General features: G+C 39.9%; 1 non-coding gene across 1 annotated transcript; it reads left to right on the forward strand.

The window, feature by feature from the left end:
- Nucleotides 1-23,892: 23,892 nt before the first annotated feature.
- LOC112804766 (small nucleolar RNA R71) lies at nt 23,893-23,999 on the forward strand. The gene has a single exon (XR_003203382.1). It is a non-coding gene; the product is annotated as a small nucleolar RNA R71 (small nucleolar RNA).
- Nucleotides 24,000-24,483: the final 484 nt, after the last annotated feature.

Here is a 24,483-nt window from a genome sequence, read left to right on the forward strand (position 1 = left end):
TAGTTTTCAATCAAATCTTTTTGATTTCTAATTTCAAAATCTTTTTCGAAAATCACTTGGTTCCTTTTCCATTTTCATTTTCGAAAATTAAGTAATGTTTTTCAAAAATGTTTTCAAATTTTTCACTTAATTTTCGAAAATCTCTTCCCTCCTTCTCACATCCTTCTATTTATGGACTAACACTATCCCTTAATGCAAAATTCGAACTCCATCTCCTTTGTTAAGTTCGAATTTTCCACTTCTGTCTTCTACTCTTCTTTTCCTCTGACACCTAAAGGAATCTCTATACTGTGACTAGAGGATTCCACATTTTCTTGTTCCCTTCTCTTTCTTATGAGCAGGAGCAAAGACAAAGGCATTCTTGTTGAGGCTGATCCTGAACCTGAAAGGACCTTGAAGAGAAAGCTCAGAGAAGCCAAAGCACAACTCTCTTTAGAGCACCTAACCGAATTCTTCAAAGAAGAAGAACACATGGCAGCCGAAAACAACAATGCCAACAATGCAAGGAAGGTGCTGGGTGACTTTACTGCACCTACTCCCGATTTCTATGGGAGAAGCATCTCTATCCCTGCCATTGGAGCAAACAACTTTGAGCTTAAGCCTCAATTAGTTTCTCTAATGCAACAGAATTGCAAGTTCCATGGACTTCCATTGGAAGATCCTCATCAGTTTTTAGCTGAATTCTTGCAAATCTGTAACACTGTTAAGCCTAATGGGGTTGACCCTGAGGTCTACAGACTTGTGCTATTCCCTTTTGCTGTAAGAGACAGAGCTAGAACATGGTTGGACTCTCAACCTAAAGAAAGCCTGGACTCTTGGGAAAAGCTAGTCAATGCCTTCTTGGCAAAGTTCTTTCCACCTCAAAAATTGAGTAAGCTTAGAGTGGAAGTCCAAACCTTCAGACAGAAGGAAGGAGAATCCCTCTATGAAGCTTGGGAAAGATACAAACAATTAATCAGAAAGTGTCCCACTGACATGCTTTCTGAATGGAGCATCATAGGTATTTTCTATGATGGTCTCTCTGAACTGTCCAAGATGTCTTTGGATAGCTCTTCTGGAGGATCTCTTCATCTGAAGAAGACGCCTACTGAGGCTCAAGAACTGATTGAAATGGTTGCAAATAACCAATTCATGTACACTTCTGAACGAAATCCTGTAAACAATGGGACTAGTCAGAAGAAAGGAGTTCTTGAGATTGATACTCTGAATGCCATATTGGCTCAAAACAAAATATTGACTCAACAAGTCAATATGATTTCTCAAAGTCTGTCTGGAATGCAAAATGCACCAAGCAGTACTAAAGAAGCTTCATCTGAGGAAGAAGCTTATGATCCTGAGAACCCTTCAATGGAAGAGGTGAATTACATGGGAGAACCCTATGGAAACACCTACAATCCTTCATGGAGGAATCATCCAAATCTTTCATGGAAGGATCAACAGAGACCTCAACAAGGTTTCAATAACAATAATGGTGGAAGAAACAGGTTTAGCAATAGCAAGCCTTTTCCATCATCTTCTCAGCAACAGACAGAGAGTTCTAAGCAGAATACCTCTGACTTAGTAACCATGGTCTCTGATCTAATCAAAACCACTCAAAGTTTCATGACTGAAACTAGGTCCTCCATTAGGAATTTGGAAGGACAAGTGGGTCAGCTGAGCAAGAAAATTACTGAACTCCCTCCTAGTACTCTCCCAAGCAATACAGAAGAAAATCCAAAAGGAGAGTGCAAAGCCATCAACATGGCCGAATTCTGGGAGGAAGAGGAGGCAGTGAACGCCACTGAGGAAGACCTCACTGGACGTCCACTGGCCCAATGAGTTCCCCAATGAGGAACCATGGGAATCTGAGGCTCAAACTGAGACCATAGAGATTCCATTGGACTTACTTCTGCCATTCATGAGCTCTGATGAGTATTCTTCCTCTGAAGAGGATGAGTATGTCACTGAAGAGCAAGTTGCTAAATACCTTGGAGCAATCATGAAGCTAAATGACAAGTTATTTGGAAATGAGACTTGGGAGGATGAACCCCCTTTGCTCACCAAAGAACTGAATGACTTGTCTAGGCAGAAACTGCCTCAAAAGAGGCAGGATCCTGGGAAGTTTTCTATACCTTGTACCATAGGCACCATGACCTTCAAGAAGGCCTTGTGTGACTTAGGGTCAAGTGTAAACCTCATGCCTCTCTCTATAATGGAGAAGCTAGGGATCTTTGAGGTGCAAGCTGCAAAGATCTCACTAGAGATGGCAGACAACTCAAGAAAACAAGCCCATGGACTTGTAGAGGATGTTCTGGTCAAAGTTGAAGACCATTACATCCCTACTGATTTCATAGTCCTAGAGACTGGGAAGTGCATGGATGAATCCATCATCCTTGGCAGACCCTTCCTAGCCACAGCAAAGGCTGTGATTGATGTTGATAGAGGAGAGTTGATCATTCAAGTGAATGAAGAATCCTTGGTGTTTAAGGCCCAAGGATATCCCTCTGTCATCATGGAGAGGAAGCATGAAGAGCTTCTCTCAAAACAGAGCCAAAAAGAGCCCCCACAGTCAAACTCTAAGTTTGGTGTTGGGAGGCCACAACCAAACTCTAAGTTTGGTGTTGAACCCCCACATTCAAACTCTAAGTTTGGTGTTGGGAGGTTCCAACACGGTTCTGAGCATTTCTGAGGCTCCATGAGAGTCCTCTGTCAAGCTAGTGACAATAAAGAAGCGCTTGTTGGGAGGCAACCCAATGTTTTATAATTAACTATTTTCCTTTGTTATTTTCTCTTTTTTGTAGGTTGATGATCATGAGAAGTCACAAAAATAATGAAAAAAGCAAAAACAGAATAAAAAACAGGAAGAAAAACAGCACACCCTGGAGGACGCACCCACTGGCGTTTAAACGCCAGTGAGGTTAGCTGGTGGGCGTTTAACGCCCAGTCTGGCACCATTCTGGGCGTTTAACGCCAGAAAGGGGCACCAGACTGGCGTTAAACGCCAGAAAGGGGCAAGATGCTGGCGTTAAACGCCAGAAATGGGCACCAGCCCGACGTTTAACGCCAGAAATGGCACAAAACGTGATTTTGAATGCCATTTGGTGCAGGGATGACTTTTCCTTGACACCTCAGGATCTGCGGACCCCACAAGATCCCCACCTACCCTACCACTCTCTCTCTTCTTCACCAATCACCTCAACACCTCTTCCCCAAAAACCCCTCACCTATCAAATCCCATCTTTCTCTTCACCACTCACATCCATCCTTCATAAAACCCCACCTACCCCACCATTCAAATTCAAACCACTTTCCCACCCAAACCCACCCTCAAAAGGCCGAACCTCTCTCTACCCCTCTCCTATATAAACCCTCCTTCACTCCTTCATTTTCACACACCTTCAACACTTCTTCTTCTCCCTTTTGGCCGAACCACAAAGCCATCTCCCTCTCCTCCATTTCTTCTTCTTCTAATATCTTCTTTCTTCTTTTGCTCGAGGACGAGCAAATATTTTAAGTTTGGTGTGGTAAAAGCATTGCTTTTAGTTTTTCCATAACCATTTATGGCATCCAAGGCCGGAGAAACCTCTAGAAAGAGGAAAGGGAAGGCAAAAGCTTCCACCTCCGAGTCATGGGAGATGGAGAGATTCATCTCAAGGGTGCATCAAGACCATTTCTATGAAGTTGTGGCCTTGAAGAAGGTGATCCCCGAGGTCCCTTTTTCACTCAAAAAGGGTGAATATCCGGAGATCCGACATGAGATCCGAAGAAGAGGTTGGGAAGTTCTTACCAACCCCATTCAATAAGTCGGAATCTTGATGGTTCAAGAGTTCTATGCCAATGCATGGATCACCAAGAACCATGACCAAAGTGTGAACCCGAATCCAAAGAATTATCTTACTATGGTTCGGGGGAAATACTTGGATTTTAGTCCGGAAAGTGTGAGGGTGGCGTTCAACTTGCCTATGATGCAAGGAGATGAACATCCTTACACTAGAAGAGTCAACTTTGATCAAAGGTTGGACCAAGTCCTCACAGTCATATGTGAAGAGGGCGCCCAATGGAAGAGAGATTCAAGAGGAAAGCCGGTTCAATTAAGAAGGCATGACCTCAAGCCCGTGGCTAGAGGATGGTTGGAGTTCATACAACGCTCAATCATTCCCACTAGCAACCGGTCCGAAGTTACCATAGACCGGGCTATCATGATCTATAGCATCATGATTGTAGAAGAAATAGAGGTTCATGAGGTTATAGCCCAAGAACTCTATAAGGTGGCGGACAAGTCCTCTACCTTGGCAAGGTTAGCCTTTCCTCATCTCATTTGTCACCTCTGTTATTCAGTGGGAGTTGACATAGAGGGAGACACCCTCATTGAGGAGGGCAAGCCCATCACTAAGAAGAGGATGGAGCACACAAGAGATCCCACTCATCATGAGATCCCTGAGATTCCTCAAGGGATGCACTTTCCTCCACAAGACTATTGGGAGCAATTGAACACCTCCCTAGGAGAATTGAGTTCCAACATGGGACAACTAAGGGTGGAGCATCAAGAACACTCCATCATCCTTCATGAGATTAGAGAAGATCAAAGAATCATGAGGGAGGAGCAACAAAGACAAGGAAGAGACATTGAGGAGCTCAAGCACTCCATAGGATCTTCAAGAGGAAGAAAGAGCTGCCATCACTAAGGTGGACCCGTTCCTTAATTTCCTTGTTCTTTATTCTTCTGTTTTTTGAATTCTAGTGCTTATGTTTATCCATGTTTGTGTCTTGTGATCATTAGTGTCTTAGTGTCTATGCCTTAAAGTTATGAATGTCCTATGAATCCATCACCTTTCTTAAATAAAAATGTGCTTAATTGATAAAAGAAAGAATTGCATGAATTTTAAATTTTATAACAGTTAATTATTTTGATGTGGTGGCAATATTTTTGTTCTCTGAATGTATGCTTAAACAGTGCATATGTATCTTGAATTTGTGGTTCATGAATGATTGGCTCTTGAAAGAATGATGAAAAAGGAGACATGTTACTGAGGATCTGAAAAATCATAAAAATGATTCTTGAAGCAAGAAAAAGCTATGAAAAAAAAATCGAAAAAAAAAGAAGAAAACGAAAAAAAATAGAAATAAGAGTCGTGATCCAAGGCAAATAAGAGTGTGCTTAAGAACCCTGGACACCTCTAATTGGGGACTTTAGCAAAGCTGAGTCACAATCTGAAAAGGTTCACCCAATTATGTGTCTGTGGCATGTATGTATCCGGTGGTAATACTGGAAGACAGAGTGCTTTGGGCCACAGCCAAGACTCAATAAGTAACCTTGTTCAAGAATCATCATACCTTACTAGGAGAATCATTAACACTATCTGGACTCTGAGTTCCTAAAGAAGCCAACCATTCTGAATTTCAAAGGATAGAGTGAGATGCCAAAACTATTCAGAGGCAAAAAGCTAAAAGCCCCGCTCATCTAATTAATACTGATCTTCATAGATTTTTTGGAATTCATTGCATATTCTCTTCTTTTTATCTTATTTGATTTTCAGTTGCTTGGGGACAAGCAACAATTTAAGTTTGGTGTTGTGATGAGCGGATAATTTGTATACTTTTTGGCATTGTTTTTAGTATGTTTTTAGTATGATCTAGTTAGTTTTTAGTATATTTTTATTAGTTTTTAGTTAAAATTCCCTTTTCTGGACTTTACTATGAGTTTGTGTGTTTTTCTGTGATTTCAGGTATTTTCTGGCTGAAATTGAGGGACCTGAGCAAAAATCTGATTCAGAGACCAAAAAGGACTGCAGATGCTCTTGGATTCTGACCTCCCTACACTCAAAGTGGATTTTCTGGAGCTACAGAAGCCCAATTGGCGCGCTCTCAACGGCGTTGGAAAGTAGTTATCCTGGGCTTTCCAGCAATATATGATAGTCCATACTTTGCCCAAGATTTGATGGCCCAAACCGGCGTTCAAAGTCACCTTCAGAAATCCCAGCGTTAAACGCCGGAACTGGCACCCAAATGGGAGTTAAACGCCCAAACTGGCACTAAAGCTGGCGTTTAACTCCAAGAAGAGTCTCTGCACGAAAAATGCTTCATTGCTCAGCCCAAGCACACACCAAGTGGGCCCGGAAGAGGATTTTTATGTCATTTACTCATTTCTGTACACCTTAGGCTACTAGTTTTCTATAAGTAGGACCTTTGACTATTGTATTGAAAATCTTTTGATCACTTTAGATCTCTAGATCATCTTTGGACATTTTAGTTCTTAGATCATTGGGAGGCTGGCCATTCGGCCATGCCTGGACCTTATGCTTATGTATTTTCAACGGTGGAGTTTCTACACACCATAGATTAAGGTGTGGAGCTCTGCTGTACCTCGAGTATTAATGCAATTACTATTGTTCTTCCATTCAATTCCGCTTGTTCTTTATCCAAGATATCACTTGTTCTTCAACTTGATGAATGTGATGATCCGTGACACTCATCATCATTCTCACCTATGAACAAGGTGACTGACAACCACTTCTGTTCTACAAGCAACCAAGGCTCTAGTGAATATCTCTTGGATTCTTGATTGCACGATGCATGGTTGATCGCCTGACAACCGAGTGCTCGTCTGACAAACGAGCCAACCATTCCGTGAGATCAGAGTCTTCGTGGTATAGGCAAGAACTGTTGGCGGCATTCAAGAGAATCCGGAAGGTCTAACCTTGTCTGTGGTGTTCTGAGTAGGATTCAATGACTGAATGACTGTGACGTGCTTCAAACTCCTAGCGGGCGGGGCGTTAGTGACAGACGCAAAAGAATCGATGGATTCTATTCCGGCCTGACCGAGAACCGACAGCTGAATTCCGCTATGCTGTGACAGAGCATATGCAATCGCTTTCACTGAGAGGATGGGAGGTAGCCATTGACAACGGTGAAACCCTACACGAGCTTGCCATGGAAAGGAGTAAGAAGGATTGGATGAAGACAGTAGGAAAGCAAAGAGACGGAAGGGAAGGCATCTTCATGCGCTTATCTGAAGTTCCTACCAATGAATTACATAAGTATCACTATCTTTATCTTTTATGTTATTTTCGTTCATCATCATATACATTTGAGTTTGCCTGACTAAGATTTACAAGATGACCATAGCTTGCTTCAATACTAACAATCTCCGTGGGATCGACCCTTACTCGCGTAAGGTTTATTACTTGGACGACCCAGTGCACTTGCTGGTTAGTTGTGCGAAGTTGTGTAATGCCATGGTATTGAACACCAAGTTTTTGGGGTTCATGACCGGGGATTATGAGAGTTGTGAAAAAGTATTGTTCACAATTTCGCGCACCAGCAGGCTGAAGTCTCAAATAGAGAACTAAAATGAATCCTGGAATGGACGGTGAGCACCCGTAGAAAGGATTAGGCAAGGAATCTGGATGGTGCTCTATGGGCATACAGAACTGCATTCAAAACTCCTATAGGGACCTCTCCATACTAGCTTGTGTATGGAAAAGCCTGTCACCTGCTAGTAGAACTGGAACATGACATGATTGGTTAATCTTGTTTGACATTCTCTCTATTTGTTGGAGTTAACTAAATAAGATGAATTAATCATGCATGACTAGGATAGAAAACCTATGATCTCAATCCATTGCCATGAATGTCTCTCTTTATTACTTGCTTTCTTTTATTACTTGCTCAATTTACTTTTCTTGTCTTTTTATTTTATTGCCCCTCTAATCAACCCTAACCCCCCTATAACCCTCATAGCCAATAATCATACATTTCATTGCAACTCTTCGTGAGACGACCCGGAGTCCAAATACTCCGGTTATAAATTCATTTGGAGTTTGTTACTAGTGACAACCAAAATTTTTGCATGAAAGGATTCTTGATTGGTTTGGAAACTATACTTCATAACGAGACTTCATTAGATAAATTCTAAACCATCAAGAAATCCGATCATCAAAATGGTGCCGTTGCCGGGGAGATTAAGGGATCTTGAATTAAGGGATCTTGAATCTCACATCTTAAGGCAACACGAGGAGGATGAAAAGAGATTTGAGGAGTTAAGAATTTATCTCATTACGTCAACTCCAACGAATAGGGAGAAAGTCTAATGAGACTAGCTAATCTCAATCCAAACGTCCTAATCGACTTACTAATTAAACTAGCAAAAGATTAGCGTCAATGGAAATAATCTTCCATAAGTCCTAATCAACTCACTAATTAAATTAGCAAAAGATTAGCGTCAATGGAAACAATACTAGCTAACAACTCTATATTACCAACATGAGTTGGGTTTTCATGACTCAAGATTGCCCAATCACTCTTTCCAAGCCAAGAATGCTCAAAATCTACTCTAACATCCTTCCAAGCATTTTGTCAAATACTTGGAACGCATACAAGGAAAGCATAGTAAAATTGCAAGGAATATAAATCTACACTACTCAATTGCAAGAAAAATAAGATCATAACCCAAATCATCAATAAAAGAAACATCAAACATAAATTTCATTAAAAGAAAATCAAATTCAACATGAACATCCATGAACATAAAAGAGCATAAAAGGTAAAATTAACATGAGAACTAAGAGAATCAAGTAGTAAGGATAAGAAATTGTAGAAGAAACAAGATGAAAGCAAGGAATTAAACATGGATCTATGAGAGATTAACCTAATCCTAACCTAATTCTAGAGAGAAGAGGGAGCTTCTCTCTCTAGAAACTAACCTACATGATGCTAAACCCTACAATTAATTGCTCCCCCTTTGCTTGGACTTCAATTCTGCATGAAATACACTCAGAAACAAGTTGGAATTGGGCATGGGCTACTCAGAAATCGCCCCCAGCGATTTTCCTTTAAGTGGGCCAAGTAAGAGTATCGGTGCGTGCACGCCATGTGCGCGTGCGCGCCTTGTACGCGTGCGCATCCATTGGTGCATTCCAAATCTTTGTTTCTTCATGCATTCTCCTCTTAGCATGCTTTTCTCTTTATTTCTTCCATCCAATACTTTCCTTATGGACCTGAAATTACTTAACAAACACATCAAGGTATCGAATGGGATTAAAGTGAATTAAAATCACCAATTTAAGGCCTAAAAGGCATGTTTTTACATTTAAGCACAATTCAAGGGAGAATTACAAAGCCATGCTATTTCATTGAATAAATGTGGGAAAAAGTGGATAAATCCCCCAAAATAAGGACAAAATAAACCACGAAATCGGGGTTTATCAGAACACAAGGCCTACTGGGCAACCAGATTCCTAAACCTTGATGCCAAGTTAGCTGGAGAGAAAAGATTGCTCCAGTTGAACGAGCTAGAGGAATTTAGACTCAATGCTTTTGAAAATGCAAAAATTTACAAAGAGAAAGCAAAAAGGTGGCATGACAAGAAACTGTCATCCAGAGTCTTTGAGACAAGACAAAAGGTTCTGCTATTTAACTCTAGACTCAGATTGTTCTCCAGGAAATTAAAATCCTGGTGGAGGGGACCATATGTGATCACAAGTGTGTCACCATATGGATATGTGGAGCTTCAGGATGTTGACTCTGACAAAAAGTTCATTGTTAATGGACAGAGAGTCAAACATTATCTTGAAAGCAATGTTGAGCAAGAATGCTCAAAACTGAGGCTAGACTAAAGCTCAATAAAAGTCCAACTAAAGGTAATAAAGAAGCGCTTGCTGGGAGGCAACACGGTCATTAGCAAAGGTTCTTGCTATTTAAATAATAATTTTAGGAGTTTGATATAAATTATCTTTAAGGTTAATTGTCCAAATGCAGAAGTTCATAGAGTTACAGAAGGATTCAGAGCACAAAGCAGAGAAAAAATGCTCACTGGCTTGAAAATGCCAGTAGGAGGTATTTTGGGCGTTAAACGCCAGAATGGGTATCATTCTGAGTGTTTAATGCCAGTAAAGATACCTTTCTGGGTGTTAAACGCCAGAATGGGCACCATTCTGGGCGTTTAATGCCAGAATTGCAGCATCTTGGGCGTTTAGAAAAATGCCAGTGATAAAAGATTTCTGGTGTTTAACGCCAGCCAGGGTACCTGGCTGGGCGTTAAACGCCCAAAATGTCCAACAAATGGGCGTTAAATGCCAGAATGGATACCATTCTGGGCGTTTAACGCCAGAAAGGATAGGGGGAGGAGATTTTGTTTTCACTTCAATTTTTTTTCAAATTCTCATGTTTTAATTCATAATTTTCTACATAAATATGTCACAAATTTTCATCTCTCAAATTCAATTTTCAAAAATTTAATAATCTTCTAGATTCTTTTTTAGTTTTCTTTCAAAATACTTTTCAAATCTTTTTCAAAAACGCATTTATCTTTTCAATTTCTTTCTAAATCTTTTCCAACTCATCATATCATCTTTTAATTCTTAGATGCATCAACAAAAATTCAGATTTAACTTCTTTATATCTTTCCATATCTTTTGAATTTTAAAATCTCATTTTTTTCATATCATGATTCATCTTTTTCAAAATCATATCTTTCTATCATATCTTTTTCAAAATTTTTGAAACCCACCATTTGAATCTGTCTTCCCCTCTATTCCTCTCCTTTCCTTTCTTTTGCTTGAGGACAAGCAAACCTCTAAGTTTGGTGTGTTTTTCTGTGATCACTGAGCAAAAAAACTCACCAAGATCATGTCTCCTAAAGGAAAACAAACCACTCTAAGAGGCAAGAAAGAGAATAATCCAAAACCACTTTGGAATCAAGAGAGGTTCTTAACCAAAGAAAATGCAGACCATTATCACAAAATAATGGGTTTGAGGTCAGTGATCCCGGAAGTTAAGTTCGATCTGAAAGAAGACGAATATCTAGAGATCCAAGAACAGATTCGAAACAGAGGTTGGAAAATCCTATCTAATCCTGAGACAACTGTTGGAAGAAACATGGTCCAGAAATTGTACTCAAATCTGTGGTTGACAGATAAGCAGAGAATAACGGGAACTGCCTTCCATACCTTTCGAACTATGGTCAGAGGGAAGACTATTTACTTCCTTCTTGACAAAATAACAGAGGTCTTCAAACTGCCTCAACTACAAGATGATCTAGAATCCTTTAATAAGAGAATAGTGAGAGTAGATAAGCGTTTGGACCAAGATCTAGAGGACATATGCCTCCCTGGAACTAAGTGGATAACCAACTCAAAAGGTGTCCCAAACCAACTCAAGAGAGGAGATCTCAAACCAGTCGCGAGGGGCTGGTTGGACTTCATTGGGCATTTTATATTGCCCACAAGCAACCGCTCTGAGGTCACAGTCAAAAGAGCAGTGATGATTCATTGCATTATGCTGGAAAATGAAGTGGAGATTTATCATCTGATTTCTTGTGAGATTTACACAATTGCAAATAAGAACTCCACTGAAGCCAAATTAGCTTACCCAAGCTTAATCTCTCTACTATGTAAAGATGCTGGGGTAAAGATGGGAGTGGATAAGTTTATCTCAGTCGAGCATCCAATCACCAAAAAGTCAATGGAGGGACAACAAGTGCACGACAACTCCATCAAGAGGAGGGCGTAGGAATTCCTCCCAGAAATCTCTCAAATTGACTACTGGGCCCGCCTAGAAGCATCTGTCACCAAGCTGCAAGAAGCTATGGATCAACTTAAAGAAGAACAACAAAATCAAAATAGCATGCTCTGCAAACTGCTTAAGGAACAAGAAAAGCAAGGGCGTGAGCTACAGAAGCTAAAGCGCCAGAAGCTCTCCCTTGAGGGACTAGACATCCCACAGATTGAAGGAGCATCCATTTCCCGAGATAAAGGTTGTTGAGTCCTAATCTTAAACCTGGGATAACTTCTATTATTAGAAACATATCTTAAAAATTACATGAGTATTAGTAATTAGGGTCTTTATTTTTATTTTTATTTTTTATCTCCAAGTAAGCTATAATTTACTCTTCTCATCATCACTAAACATGAGTAAAATAGTAGATTTTTCTTTAGAATAAGGAGGCAATTGTTTCAAGTTTTCAATAAGAAAAATTCTAATTATTTTTATGTGGCGGCAACACTTTTTGTCTTTTGAATGAATTCTTGAACAGTGCATATTTTTTATAATGAAGATTATGAATGTTAAAATTGTTGGCTCTTGAAAGAATGATGAAAAAAGAGAAATGTTATTGATAATCTGAAAAATCATGAAATTGATTCTTGAAGCAAGAAAAAGCAGTGAATAAAAATTTGGCGAAAAATAAAAAGAAAGAAAAAGAAAAAGCAAGCAGAAAAAGCCAATAGCCCTTAAAACCAAAAGGCAAGGGTAAAAAAGATCCAAGGCTTTAAGCATTAATGGATAGGAGGGCCCAAAGGAATAAAATCCTGGCCTAAGCGGCTAAATCAAGCTGTCCCTAACCGTGTCCTTGTGGCATGAAGGTCCAAGTGAAAAGCCTGAGACTGAGTGGTTAAAGTCGTGATCCAAAGCAAAAAGAGTGCGCTTAAGAACTCTGAACACCTCTAACTGGGGACATTAGCAAAGCTGAGTCACAATCTGAAAAGGTTCACCCAGTTATGTGTCTGTGGCATTTATGTATCCAGTGGTAATACTAGAAAACAAAGTGCTTAGGGTCAAGACCAAGACTCATAAAGTAGCTGTGTTCAAGAATCAACATACTGAACTAGGAGAATCAATAACACTATCTAAAATTCTGAGTTCCTATGGATGCCAATCATTCTGAGCTTCAAAGGATAAATTGAGATGCCAAAACTGTTCAGGAGCAAAAAGCTACTAGCCCCGCTCATCTAATTAGAATCTGAGCTTCACTTAAAACTCTGAGATGTGTTACCTCTTGATCTTCTTTTTATCCTATTTTATTTATCTAGTTGCTTGAGGACAAGCAACAGTTAAAGTTTGGGGTTGTGATGAGCGGATATTTTATACACTTTTTTGTGGTATTTTCATATAGTTTTTAGTATGCTTTAGTTACCTTTTAGTATATTTTTATTAGTTTTTATGCAAAAATCACATTTATGGACTTTACTATGAGTTTGTGTGTTTTTCTGTGATTTTAGGTATTTTTTGGCTAAAATTGAGGGACCTGAGCAAAAATCTGATTCAGAGGTTGAAAAAGGACTGCAGATGCTGTTGGATTCTAACCCTCCTGCACGCGAAATGGATTTTCTAGAGCTACTGAAGCCCAACTGGCGCGCTCAAAATTGCATTGGAAAGTAGACATCTTGGGCTTTCTATACTTTGCTCGACATTTAATAGCGCAAACTGGCATTTTAACGCCAACTTTCTACCCTTTTCTGGCGTTAAACGCCAGAATTGGCATAAAAGCTGGAGTTAAATGCCCAAACTGGCACCAAAGCGGGTGTTTAATGCCAGGAATAGCGTATGCACATGAAAGCTTCAATGCTCAGCCCAAACACACACCAAGTGGGCCCCGGAAGTGGATTTCTGCACTATCTATCTTAGTTTACCCATTTTCTGTAAACCTAGGTTACTAGTTTAGTATAAAAACTACTTTTAGAAATTCATTTTATACCTCATGACCTTTTACATCTGAATTTGTATCTTCTACGACATGAGTCTCTAAACCCCATGGTTGGGGGTGAGGAGCTCTGCTATGTCTCGATGAATTAATGCAATTACTTCTGTTTTCTATTTAATCACGCTTGTTTCTATTCTAAGATATTCATTCGCACTTCAACATGATGAATGTGATGATCCGTGACACTCATCACCATTCTCAACTTATGAACGCATGCCTGACAACCACTTCCATTATATCTTAGATTGAGTGTGTATCTCTTGGGTTCCTGGTCCACAAGTTTGATTGCTTCTCCTGACAACAGAGCGTTAAGATCCGTAGAACCAGAGTCTTCGTGGTATAAGCTAGAATCAACTGGCAGCACTCTTGAGATCCGAAAAGTCTAAACCTTGTTTGTGGTATTTCGAGTAGGATCTGGGAGGGGGTGACTGTGACGAGCTTCAAACTTACAAATGCCGGGCACAATGACAGTGTGCAAAAGGATCAATGGATCCTATTCCAGCACCAGTGAGAACCGACTGATGATTAGCCCTATGGAACCCATTGTTGGACCATTTTCACTGAGAGGACGGATGGTAGCCATTGACAACGGTGTTCCACCAACATACAGCTTGCCATGGAAGGAACCTTGCGTGCGTGAAGAAGACAACAGTAGGAAAGCAGAGATTTAGAAGACAGAGCATCTCCAAAACCTCAACCTGTTCCTCATTACTGAATCACAAGTACTTTTTATTTCATGTTGTTCATTCTTCATAAATAAAAATCATTTTTATCATTAATCTCCTACCTAAGAGTTACAAGATAACCATAGCTTGCTTCAAGCCGGCAATCTCCGTGGGATCGACCATTACTCACGTAAGGTATTACTTGGACGACCTAGTGCACTTGCTGGTCAGCTGCACGAAGTTATGTAACACGATTTTGTGTAGTAAGTTTTTGGCGTCGTTGCTAGGGATTATTCGAGTTTGGACAACTGACGGTTCATCTTGTTGCTTAGATTAGGAATAATTTATTTTTGTTGGTTTAGAGTCACTAAATTTGAGTCTTTTGTTTGAGTTTAGTTTCATGTTTTAAGTTTGGTGTCCTCTTTGTGTTTTTCCTTTTAATTTTCGAAAAAAATTATGTTTGGTTTTCTAAAAATTCTAAGTTTGGTGTCTTTTGTTTCTTATTATCTTATACATTTTCGAATTATTAGTGTTCCAAGTATAAAAATTTTTAAGTTTGGTGTCCTTTGTGTTCTTATTTTCTTAAAAATTTTCAAAAATTGTTCTTGGTGTTCATCTTGACATTCAAAGTTTTCCTATTTTTTCTATTGTGTTAATCTAAAAATTACAAGTTTGGTGTCACTTTGTTGTTTTTCTCTCTCTACATTAAATTCAAAAATAAAAATATCTTTTCCTTTAAGTACTCATAAAATTTCGAATCCCTTGTGTTGACCTAGTCAAAATTTTTAAAATCATATCTTTTTCAAAATTTCCTAACTACTTTCTCTCTCTATTTTTCGAAAATAATCTCTTGACTAAGAGTTACAAGATAACTATAGCTTGCTTCAAGCCGACAATCTCTGTTGGATCGACCCTTACTCACGTAAGGTATTACTTGGACGACCCAGTGCACTTGCTGGTCAGTTGCACGAAGTTGTGTGACACGATTTCATGTACCAGTAGTAGAGGTCAGAACAGCATCAGGCCAAATGGAGGAACTCGGTTGCAAGTCCTCAGACGTGCTAGCTGATGCCAGGGCATCTAGGCCAGTTTCACTGACCTTTCCTTTACTGTTTTAGGGTAGTTTCATGCATTTTCTTAGTGAATAAGGCAAGTTTTGGATGAAAATATACTTACACCTTGATTCAAGCAACTATTGTGAATTTTACATGATTTCATGAGGATTTTGCAAGAATTGAATGACAAATTGATGATGCATAATCTCATGACTTTGGTTAGAGCTTTGATGCACTTTATTTGCTTGATTTCAGGACAAAGGAAGCAAGGAAGAACCACGTTAGTAGCCACGTTAATCTAGTTAACATGACCACTAACGTGGAATGGGAACAAACTTGCAACGTTAATGAGAAAAGTGATCACTAATAACACCTGCGAAGCCATCATAAGCCCACGTTAATTGCCACGTTAACTAGGTTAACATGGTAGTTAACATAGAGATAAAGAGAGCTCCAGCATTAGTGTTAAATGTGAACACCACTAACGCTCCAAGAATTGGCAATGAGCCACGTTAAGAGTCACGTTAACTTAGTTAACGAGAACTCTAACGTGGAAGGGAGGAACAATGCCAATGTTAGTGACACTCACCTTTCTCACTAACGTTGGATCAAGCTAGCATTGCCCACGTTAGTGGTCACGTTAAGACCACTAACGTGAAAGTTAACGTGGAGGTAAGATTGATGATCCAACGTTAGTGACACTCACTTTTGTTACTAATGTTGTAGATGGCATTCACTACCACGTTAACCTAGTTAACGTGAACTCTAACGTGGAGAGTAGGGGCGTTTGGAGCGTTAGTGACAAAGGTAAGTGTCACTAACGCTCTCGAAGATAGGCATGCCCACATTAAGAGTCACGTTAGTTAAACTAACGTGAACTCTAACGTAGGGAAAGAGGGGCATAAGGCAACGTTATTGGAAAAGGTAAGCCCTAATAACGCTTACGAAGGTTCATAAGGCAACGTTAGTAGTCACGTTAGTGCCACTAACGTTGAAGTTAACGTGGACTATATGGGGTTGGAACGTTTGTGGAAAAGGTGATTGCCACTAACGTTCTTGAACCCACAGTTTCACTTATCGTTAACATCATTAACGCCCATGCCTAACTCACACCTTTCTGCAAGCTGAGCCCACTAAAGATTGTAACTGCTTCAACTCAAGATCTCAGTCCCACATCCAAGACTTGAAGAACTCACTAGAAGATCAAGAAGAGTAGTATATATAGGAGTAGTTTTGAACTATACGGAGGCTTGGCACTTTAGAGAACTACCCTCTTTATATTTACTTTTCTGCATTTTGAAGCATGTATTCTTTTCTGCCATATTTCATTTCGAGAGCTATGAACAACTAAACCCCTTTCATTGGGTTAAGGAGCTCTATTGTAATTTGATGGATCAATTATAATTTTCATTCTTCTTCTTCTTTCTTCTCTTTTGATTTACTAGAAAGCTTTTGATCTTAATTCAATTAGTTAGTTGTCTTGGAAAAGAAACTCTCCATAATTGGGTCTCCTCTGTGCCTTAGAAAAGGGATGAGGAGATCATGCTAGAAATGCTTTCTCATGTTGGACCAAATTGGGGTCTGGGCGGATATAGTGACATGTAATCCTCCTAACACTTTAATTTGGAAATACATGTGGTATAATGAGTGATCATACTTCATCTCTTCCCATGAGCAATTAAGTCAAGGAATTGGGCAATTGTTCAATCTTAGAGAGACTGGATTGCCAAGGAATTGGGATCCAATCACCTAAGATTGCGAAGGATATCAATAGATGCATTGATTGAGGGAGAGATGAAAATAAACTTGATCCGGAGAATACAACATCTCCTGAGCCCAATGAATTTCCCATTTCTGATCTTACCCATTCTCTTTACGTTCTGCCATTTATTTCCATCCTCACATTCCCAAATTCACAATTAAGATTCTGCACTTTATTTTCTGCTATTTACTTTCCCGCCATTTAATTTTCTGTAATTCTCAAATTATACTCTGTTTAGCTCAACTAGCATACTCTTCCAACTAAAGTTGCTTGACCAATCAATCCCTGTGGGATTCGACCTCACTCTATTGTGAGTTTTTACTTGATGACAATTCGGTATACTTCCCGAAGGGAAATTTGTTGAGAGACAAGTTTTTGTGCATCAAGTTTATGGCGCCGTTGCTGGGGATTGATTTTGTATCAACAATGATTAAGTTGGAAGTTCACTAGATTGAGCATTTTTCTTTGGTTTGTTTATTTTATCTAGTCATTTACCTTCAGCTTATTTAGTTTCTTCCTCACCATCTATCCCCTCGTTATCTTCTTTTTCTTTGAATTTACTTACAATTATGCTCACTAACCCACTAACTATTTGATAATTTGCACCACTCACACTAACAATCACTCTAACAAGAATAATCACTTCATTTTATCTCTTGCTGTGTGCTCTGTTAGTTGTATGACAGGGAGAAGAGGCAGAGCTTCAACTTCCTTTAATTTAAACCTGAGAGGACCTTCCATAGAGCAAGGAGGGAAGCAAGAGGGAAAAGAGTTATTGGTGCTGAGGAAGAGGAAAAGTATTTTGAAACAAACATGGAGGAGAACTTGGAAAACAATCATGAAGGAGAAGCTCACAACCATGCCAGAAAAGGCCCTGCAAATCATGCTGGCAAGAGAGAAGAGTTCTAGGCTCTTACATCAATCTAAATTCAGAAAATTGTGGAAGTAGCATCCAAAAGCCCACCATACATGCCAACAACTTTGAATTAAAACCCCAGCTCATCACCCCTGTTTAGAATAACTGCTCATTTGGAGGAAGTGCCCAAGAAGACCCCAATCAATATCTAACCACCTTCCTGAGAATATGTGACACTGTAAAGTCTAATGGAGTCCACCCGGATGTCTATAGGCTGCTTTTGTTTCCTTTTTCACTCAGGGACAAAGCATCTAAGTGGTTGGAGTCCTTCCCAAAGGAGAGCTTAACAAATTGGGAAGTGATGCATGAAAACTTGTCTCTCAACAAATTTCTCTTCGGCAAGTATACCGAATTATCGTTAAGTAAAAACTCACAATAGAGTGAGGTCGAATCCCACAGGGATTGATTGGTCAAGCAACTTTAGTTGGAAGAGTATGCTAGTTGAGCTAAACAGAATGTAGCTTGAGAATTACAGAAAATTAAATGGCGGGAAAGTAAATAGCAGAAAATAAAGTGCATAATCTTAGATGGGGATTTGGGGAAATGAGCATGAAAGTAAATGGCAGAAAGTAAAGAGAATGGGTAAGATCAGAAATGGGGAATTCATTGTGTTCAGGAGATGTTGTATTCTCCGGATCAAATTCATTTTCATCTCTTCCTCAATCAAAGCATCTATTGATCTCCTTGGCAAACTTAAGTGATTGAGTTCCAATTCCTTGGCAACCCAATCTCTCTAAGCTTGAACAATTACCCAATTCCTTGATTTAATTGCTCATTGGAAGAGATGAAGTGTGGTCACTGATTATACCACATGTATTTCCAAATCAAAGTGTTGGGAGGATTACATGTCACTATATCCGTCCAGACCCCAATTTGGTCCAACATGAGAAAGAATTTCTAGCATGATCTCCTCATCCCTTTTCCAAGGCTCAGAAGAGATCCAATTATGGAGAGTTTCTTTTCCAAGACAACTAACCAATTGAATTAAGATCGAAAGCTTTCTAGTAAATCAAAAGAGAAGAAAGAACCTTGTGTTCTTTTTATTAAGAAACGACTATAAGCTAAAAAGACAACTATGCATTAGAGGTTAGACCTCTGTCAAGTGTGTTCTCTGGTTGCTGGAGCAATACTTTATGACTGAAGGGTTGCAATGCACTCTTCAGCTGGAGTTTTTGGTGGAACACCAAACTTAGAGTCCTATATTCACCCTTGAATTGTTTTGGCTGTGACACTAAACTTAGCTCCTCACACTACAGAAAATTCAACTTGAAGTATTTATTGAGAAACTTATGAAAAGAGAGTTACCTCAGGTTGGGTTGCCTCCCAACAAAGCACTTTTTTAGCGTCGCTAGCTCGACGGTTCCTTCCTTAGTTGAGGTTATACTTCTGTTTGGGGATTTCCCCCATGCTGCCCAAGTAGTATTTGAGTCTTTGTCCATTCACAGTGAATTTCCTCTTTGAGCTTTCTTCCATTATTTCTATGTGTTCATAAGGTGAGACTTTTGTGACTAGAAAGGGCCCTAACCATCTTAATTTGAGTTTCCCAGGAAAGAATTTCAATCTGGAGTTGTAGAGAAGCACATATTGTCCTTCTTTGAAACTTCTTGGTGCCAGGTTGAGATCATGTCTCATTTTTACTTTTTTCTTATAAATCTTGGTATTTTCATAGGCTTGAGACCTAAACTCTTCCAATTCTTGAAGCTGCAACACCCTCTTTTCACCAGCAGCGGTGCTGTTCAGGTTCAATATCTTAAGAGCCCAAGAGGCTTTATGCTCCAGCTCTAATGGCAAGTGATAGGCCTTTCCGTACACCAGTTGATATGGGGACATCCCAATTGGTGTTTTGAAGGCTGTCCTGTATGCCCAAAGAGCATCATCTAGCTTCTTCGCCCAGTCCTTTCTTGATATCCCCACAGTCTTTTCCAAGATCCTTTTTAACTCTCGATTAGATATCTCTATTTGCCTACTTGTTTGGGGATGAAAAGGTGTGGCAACCTTATGCTTCACCCCATATCTTATGAGTAGGGTCTCCAATGGTCTATTGCAAAAATGGCTCCCTCCATCACTGATGAGGGCTCGTGGGACTCCAAATCTGGTAAAGATATTCTTTCGAAGAAAGTTTAGGACTACCTTGTTGTCATTGGTTGGGGTTACCACGAGCTCCACCCACTTAGATACATAGTCCACTGCCACCAAGATATACTTATTCGAATATGAGGATGAGAATGGTCCCATGAAGTCTATCCCCCATACATCAAACAGTTCAAGCTCTAGAATGTATTACTGTGGCATCTCATTTCTTTTGGGCAGGTTGTTAGCCCTTTGGCATTCATTGCAACTTCTCACCAATTCCTTAGCATCCTTGAAGATAGTGGGCCAGAAGAACCCACATTGCAGTACTTTTGTGGCAGTTCTTTCTCCCCCAAAATGACCTCCATAGCTAGCACTATGACAACTCCACAGGACTTCTCGTCCTTCTTCTTCTGAAATGCAGCTCCTAAGGATTCCATCTGAGCATTTCTTGAAGAGATAGGGTTCAATCCCAGATGAAATACTTAGCATCATTGATGAGTTTTCTTTTTTGATGTTTGTTGATCCCAGGGGGTAGGTCACTGGCTGCTTTAAAATTGGCAATATCTGCAAACCAGGGTGCTTTGTGAACCAACATTAACTGTTCATTTGGGAAAAACTCATTTATACTTGTATCATGTGTATCATCCTTCTCACAAGGGATTCTGGATAGATGATCTACTACTTTGTTATCCACACCCTTTTTATCTCTAATCTCAATGTTGAATTCCTGCAATAATAAGATCCATCTTATTAGTCTTGGTTTTGATTCCTGTTTGGCAAATAGATATTTGAGTGCTGTGTGATCAGTGAAAACAATAACTTTGGAGCCAATGGGGTAGGATCTAAATTTGTCAAATGCAAAAACTATTGCCAGCAACTCCTTTTCGGTGGTGGTATAATTTCATTGAGTATCATTAAGGACCTTGCTGGCATAGTATATGACATGCACCAAATTTTCTTTTCTCTGTCCTAACACTACCCCAACTGCGAAATTGGATGCATCACACATTATTTCGAATGATAAATTCCAATCAGGTGGGGTGATGATAAGAGCCGAGGATAGCCTCTTTTTCAAGTTTTCAAATGCTAGCATGCACTTCTCATCAAAGATAAATGGTGTATCAGACATTAGGAGATTGCTTAAGGACTTGGCTATCTTTGAAAAATCTTTAATAAATCTTCTATAAAAGCCAGCATGTCCCAAAAAGCTCCGAATTGCCTTGACATCACTTGGTGGAGGTAATTTTTCAATTAGCTCCACCTTAGCTCTGTCTACCTCAATGCCTTGGTTAGAAACTTTATTGCCAAGGACTATTCCATCTGTCACCATGAAGTGACATTTTTCCCAATTCAAGATCAAGTTGGTCTCTTGACATCTTTTTAATACCAAGGCAAGATGGTTTAGGAAATTAGGAAAGGAATCTCCAAATACTGAGAAGTCATCCATGAAAACTTCAATGAACTTTTCTATCATATCTGAGAAGATGAAAAGCATGCAGCGTTGAAAAGTTACAGGTGCATTACATAGCCTAAATGGCATGCGCCTGTAGGCAAACACTCCATATGGGCAGGTGAATAATGTTTTCTCTTGGTCTCTTGGATCAACCACTATTTGGTTATATCCTGAATAACCATCTAGAAAACAATAATATGCATGTCCTGCAAGTCTTTCCAGCATCTGATCCATGAAAGGAAGTGGGAAATGATATTTTCTTGTGGCTTCATTGAGCTTTCTGTAGTCAATACACATCCTCCATCATGTGACGGTTCTTGTAGGGATTAGCTCATTTCTTTCGTTGGGTACCACAGTGATTCCTCTTTTCTTGGGGACCACTTGAACTGGACTGACCCATGGGCTATCTGAAATTGGGTAAATTACTCCTCCCTGCCACAACTTCATGACTTCTTTCTGTACTACTTCCTTCATAGCTGGATTCAGCCTTCTTTGGGGCTGAATAGATGGTTTGGAATCCTCTTCCAAAAGTATCTTATGCATGCATATGGCTGAACTGATTCCCTTCAAGTCAGCAAGTGTCCATCCAATGGCATCCTTATGTTCTTGTAAGACTTGAAGCAACTTTTCCTCTTGTTCTTGACTGAGAGCTGAATTTATGATAACTGGATAACTTTTATTTTCTCCCAAGTATGCATACTTGAGAGTGGGTGGCAGTGCCTTCAGCTCAAGTTTGGGTACTTCTTTTCTTTCATCCTTCCCTTCTAGTGTGCCTTGAACATGCGTTTCAGCAGCTGCAGCCTCTTCGCTTGATGCTAATTCTTCTTCTTCTGTTAACTCCTCAAGTTCTTCTTCAAGAGTTTCTTGTGCCAAAGCCTCCACGGAGTCCAACCTCATACATTCTCCTACTGAGTTGTGTGGGTAACTCATGGCCTTAAACATATTGAATATCATTTTCTCCTCATGTAATCTAAGGACAAGTTCACCCTTTTGGACATCAATGATGGCTTCGGCAGTGGCCAAAAATGGCCTTCCCAGGATGATGGAAGTCTTAGCTCCTTCCTCTATGTCTAATACTACGAAATCTGCTGGAAAAATGAAGTCTTCCACCTTCACCAACAAGTCCTCTACTATTCCATGGGGAAACTTGAATGATCTATCTACTAGTTGCAGGGCCATTCTAGTTGGTTTGGCTTCCTCAATCCTCATTTTTTTCATCATTGCTAAGGACATCAGATTTATGCTAGCTCCTAGATCACATAAAGCCTTTTCCACTGTGATTTTCCCTATGATACAAGGGATTTGGAAGCTCCCAGGATCCTTCAATTTCTGGGGCAAATTGTGTTGAATGATGGCACTGCATTCTTCGGTGAGTACCACAGTCTCATTAACCTTCCAGCTTCTCTTCTTGGTCATCAATTCCTTCAAGAACTTGGCGTAGAGTGGCATTTGCTCTATTGCTTCAGCAAAGGGTATGTTGATTTATAGTTTCTTGAAGATTTCCAAGAATCTTGAGAATTGGTTATCCTCTCCCTTCTTCTTTAACTGCAGCTGCTGGGGGTATGGAGCTTTTGAAAGGTATGGTTTGAGCACCTCTCCTTCTTGATGTGACTTAGGGGTGGAGATTCGAGTTTCCTCTTGTCCTTTATCTTCTTCATCCAAATTCTTCTTTGGTAGTTTCTTAGGGGTCTCCTTCAATTCCTTCCCATTTCTGAGGGTGATAGCTTGACATTCCTCCCTTGGCGCTGAGTTAGTGTTGCTGCAATTGTTGTGTCCAGAGGATTGCTTGAATAAGAAATCAATCTGTGTTTCAAGTTTCTTGATGGCAACATCTTGATTCTGCATGTTGGATCGTACTTCTTCCCGGAAAACTTTACTGTCTTGGACTTCTCTACATAAATCTTCAAGTAGAGTCTCAATTTTTGAAAGTCTATCGTCTATTAGTGATGGTGGATTGGGGTTAGGTGGGTGTTGATAGGATCTCTGTGAGGTATGTTGGTGAGTTGCATTGTTGTTGGAATTGAGGTTGTGGCGTCTCTGGTCTTGACCTTGGTCTTGTTGATTTCCCCAACCAAAGTTGGGGTGATTTCTCCATCCAGAGTTGTAAGTTTTGGAGTATGGGTCATGGATTTGTCTAGGTGAGTTTCCAACATAGTTTGCTTGTTCCTAGTCACCTTTTTCTCCTATATTCACTCCTTCTTGAGCTGGTGATGAAGTGATGACTGCTGCAACTTGGTTTTCCTCCACCTTCTTGGTGAGATCTGCTAGCTGCTTGGTGATCATCTTATTTTGAGCTAGCAATGCATCCATGTGGTTCAGCTCCATTACTCCTCGAGTGTTACTTCTTTCAGAGGCATAGAAGTAGTCATTCTCAGCTATTGTTTCAATGACATTTATGGCCTCTTCAATGGTTTTCTTCTTATTTAGAGAGCCCCCTGATGAATGATCTATAGCCTTCTTTGACTCAGAGGAAAGACCTTCATAGAAAATATGAAGTTGAACCCATTCATTGAACATATCTGGTGGGTATCTTCTTGTTAAGTCCTTGAACCTCTCCCATGCCTCATAAAGAATCTCACCATCTTGTTGCCTGAAAGTCTGCACCTCATCTCTCAGCCTATTAAATCTTTAAGGAGGGTAGAATCTTGCCAAAAATTTGTTCACCACATCTTCCCAATTTGTTAAGCTCTCATTTGGGAAGGATTCAAGCGACTTGGATGCCTTGTCCCTGAGTGAAAAAGGGAACAGAAGTAGCCTATAGACATGCGGGTGGACTCCATTAGACTTCATAGTGTCACAAATTCACAGGAAAGTGGTTAGATGTTGATTGGGGTCTTCTTGAGCACTTCCTCCAAATGAGTATTTGTTTTGAACAAGGGTGATGAGCTGGGGTTTTAGTTCAAAGTTGTTGGCATGTATGGTGGGCTTCTGGATGTTACTTCCACAGTTTCCTGGATTTGGATTGATGTAGGAGCCTAGAACTCTCCTTTCTTGCCCAGCATGATTTACAGGGCCTTCTCTAGCATGGTTGTGAGCTTCTCTTTCATGATTGTTTTCCAAGTTCTCCTCCATGTTGGTTTCAAAACACTATTCCTCTTTCTCA

The sequence above is a fragment of the Arachis hypogaea genome, chromosome 5 (genome assembly GCF_003086295.3).
Source record: "Arachis hypogaea cultivar Tifrunner chromosome 5, arahy.Tifrunner.gnm2.J5K5, whole genome shotgun sequence".
Lineage (NCBI taxonomy): Eukaryota > Viridiplantae > Streptophyta > Magnoliopsida > Fabales > Fabaceae > Arachis > Arachis hypogaea.